The sequence below is a fragment of the Peromyscus eremicus genome, chromosome 22, assembly GCF_949786415.1.
Source record: "Peromyscus eremicus chromosome 22, PerEre_H2_v1, whole genome shotgun sequence".
Lineage (NCBI taxonomy): Eukaryota > Metazoa > Chordata > Mammalia > Rodentia > Cricetidae > Peromyscus > Peromyscus eremicus.
In genome coordinates, this window is record NC_081437.1 from 32,467,977 (window position 1) to 32,471,412 (window position 3,436).

The window sequence follows — 3,436 nt, forward strand, 5'->3', positions numbered from 1 at the left end:
GGGGTCAAGAGAAGCCTACAGTGGCTTCTCACTTCCTATGTCAAGACCATGCCTCCTAAACCTCTTCAAATAGTGTCACCAATGGGAGACCAAGTTGTTTAAATTTATGAGCCTGTGGGGGACATTCTCATTCAAACCACTGAAGAGTTCATGGGAGTGTGGACAGTAAAGGCTGTGCTGATGAGGCTTTAGAAGGAATTACAGACTTTACGAGAGACTGGAATGAAGCTCATCCTTCTTACAATGTGGCAAATAATTTGAAGGCCAACCATCCATGCCCCAAGACTCTGCTGGAGGCCAAATTTAAAGTCCGGTCAATTCGTTTTCAGGCAGAGGAACTTTCAAGAAAACCAAACGTGGATGTTACAGACATAATTACTAGCTGCCTTTAGTCAGGTCCAAAGAGCATCAAAAGCAGGAAGACTTGAGACAGACACAGTGCAGTCGTGTGTGTTATGGCTGCGGTTGTTAATGAAAAGAAGTCATGTGCTTTGCATTGGGCTAATAGGAGCAGTGCTTGAGAGTGTGTCAGAAATCATATATATGTGGTTTGGAGGTGGCCGACGACAGCCACCTCCACTGGGCCAGGGTGCAGACCTGCCCCTGCACTCCCCCACCCCCTTGCCCCCTTGGCCCTGGCCTTTGGCATGGCCCCCATCTCCCTCTCCCAGCTTGCAGCTTCGTCATTCCCTGGTGGACTCCAACCACAACCTCCTCCCTGGCCCACTCCTGAGCCCTGCAGCCCACGCAGTCCTGGCTCTGGGATGGATAGACACCATGACTGGCCTTGAAACAATCAGCCCATGGACCTGGAGGGGCTACAGATAGGGACTGGGCAACCAGGAGAGGGCAGATCCTGCAACCTCACCTCCTCTTAAGACATGCCCGACTTGTCTGGACTTACCCTGACATGTCCGAAGATGCCACAACCAAGCAAATTTAACTGCTGCTTGCTTAGCCAGTCATGTTCAGGATGACTTCATCCCCCCTCCTGGCTGCCTATAGAAGGAGCCTGAGAGCTCCATCTAGGGTCACAGCCATTTGGTTGTCCTGGCTGGCAGACCCCTGCATGCTGGAAAAAACAACGCTCTTGTTGTTTGCATATGCGAGTGGTGGTCTCTGTTTTGGAAGGTTTTCTGTGGACCCTAACAGTTTGAGTGAGAATGGCCCTATAGACTAAGTGTTTGGATGCTTGGCTCACCCACCGCCTGGTGGAACTGTTTGACGATTAGGAAGTGTGGCTTTGTTGGAGGAGCTGTATCATTTGGGGTGGGTTTTGAGATTTCAAAAGCCCATAGCATTCCAGGTTAGCGCTCTTCCCCCCCAGCCCATCCCTTCCTCCCCCATACTTGTGAATTGCATGTAAGCTCTCAGCTGCTGCTCCAGTGCTTTGCCTGCCTACCTGCTGCTGGCCATGGGTCAAGGAGGACTCTAACCCTCTGGAACTGTGAGTCCCTAATTCAATGGCTCTAACCGCCGTACCTTCCCTACCACGATGGACTGGGTGCTTTAGAACCGTAAGCCAAAGCCAGTCCCTATTCCCTCAAGCAGCTTCTTTTCTGGTCACAACAATGAGAAAAGTGAGTCATTACAGAAAATTGGTGCTGAGAAGTGAGGCTGGGACTGTGATAAACCTATGCTGCCTTTGGTCTAGAGGAGGAGTGTGGAGTTTAGAGATGTGAACTAGAGAAGCTACAGAACACTTGCTGTAAATAGAGCATAAGGAGTCACCGTAGGGAGAGCTGAGAAGATTGAAACACCAAGAGAAAAGCAGGGAGTAGCGGCCCAACTCATGAGGTTTTAGGGGGCAACCGGAACCCTACTGTGGACGGATGGACTATAATGGGTCATTGGTGTTATAGTCTAGCAAAGACTACAGCTTCACTCTTTCTGTGTCCTGAGAACAAAAAAAAAACAAAAAACAAAAAACACTGGACTCAATTTTTTTGGTGTAGGACGTTTTAATACAGCATAACATTTTGGCTGTGGCGTGGTTTCTCCTTGCCAGTCTTTCTCAATTCTGCAACAAAAGAGAGCAGGAAGACAAGAAAACGGTGCGATTTGGTGAGGGAAGGAGTGTGAGCAAGCGTGAGATTGCAGAGGAGAAGGGAGCAGACAAAGCAGCTCTGTCTGTTGTAGAGATTAATAACATCTTTTTTTTTCAGGCTTAAGTCACTGTATTTTTCTTATAGCAAAACCCTTATATGGTGGCCCCAGATGGAGCATGGGTCCTCTGAACAGAGACTCTGGTGTGGGTTTTCACAAGATGGTCAGTGAATTCCTGATAAGGAGACGTGGTGCACACAGTCTCTCTCCAGATGTCAGGGGTCAGGTAGCTGTAGGTCTTGGAGATGGCATCAAAGGTGGCCTTGACAAAGTTGCCCAGGGTGGCAGTGCAGCCCCTGGCTGATGGGTAGCAGTCATCAATACCAGCCGTCATCAGTAACTTCTTGGGCACAGGAGCAGAGACGACGCCAGTGCATCTGGGGTAAGAGATGAGACACACCAGCACAGAGCCACAGGGGCCTGTCACTTTGAACGGAACAGTGGGGCTTGCCAATCTTGTTCCCCCTGTAGCCTATCCACACAGGGACAACAGAAAGCTTCGCCCCTCGGATGGCAGTGGCTACCTCTTTGGAGCACTTAACACCAAGACCAACATGATCACTGTAGTCCCCAATAGGGACAAAAGCCTTGAACCTGGTCCACTGGCCAGCCCGAGTCCACTTCTGCACTGGCATGATCTTTAGAACCTCATCCTTTAGGGATGCATCCAGGAAAAAGTCTGTAATCTCAGATTCCTTAATGGACAGGGAGAACAGGTAGATTTCTTCCAGGGACATGATCTTCATGTCCTTAACCTGGCGGCCCAGCTTGGTGACAGGGACCCACTCCTTGTCTTCAGCTTTATCTCCACAACTATGGCCCCTAAGATCACTGCTCAATCCTCCTTGGAAGCCGCCACGGCCTCCTAATCCCGGACTCCAGGTTCTCCCTGCTCTCCCGCTGTAACGGCAGCGTCATCCGCCATTTGGTGTTTTTCTGAAGAAGCAGCAAGATTAATAACATTAAAGTGACATCTTAAGCTCTTTGTTGCACAACAGGAAAGGTGCCCTGGGACCAAGACGCTACCTGCTGATGCTCTAACTTGTAAAAATATACATTTGAAAGGAGAGAGCCCAAATTGAGAACGAATGCTACCATCAGGCTTCTCTGTTCAAAAACAACCACCCAGGAAAACGTTGCAGAGGGTTAGCCACATTGACCTCCACAACCGCGGTCTAGTAGATCAGGGCCCACCTTGAGTTTGCAAGGTCTTCCACAAGGCATTGTTTTTGAGGCACTGATGATCCAAAAGTGAGGGGGTCCAGAAAGCCACCGAAGACAGGCATGGCTGGATCCTCTGCGAGGAGGTCCCGAGAGGCCATTGTGTGAA

General features: G+C 49.9%; 1 pseudogene; it reads right to left on the reverse strand.

The window, feature by feature from the left end:
• Positions 1–2,200: 2,200 nt before the first annotated feature.
• On the reverse strand, positions 2,201–3,031 carry LOC131897324 (small ribosomal subunit protein uS5-like; annotated as a pseudogene).
• Between the last annotated feature and the right edge of the window lie 405 nt (positions 3,032–3,436).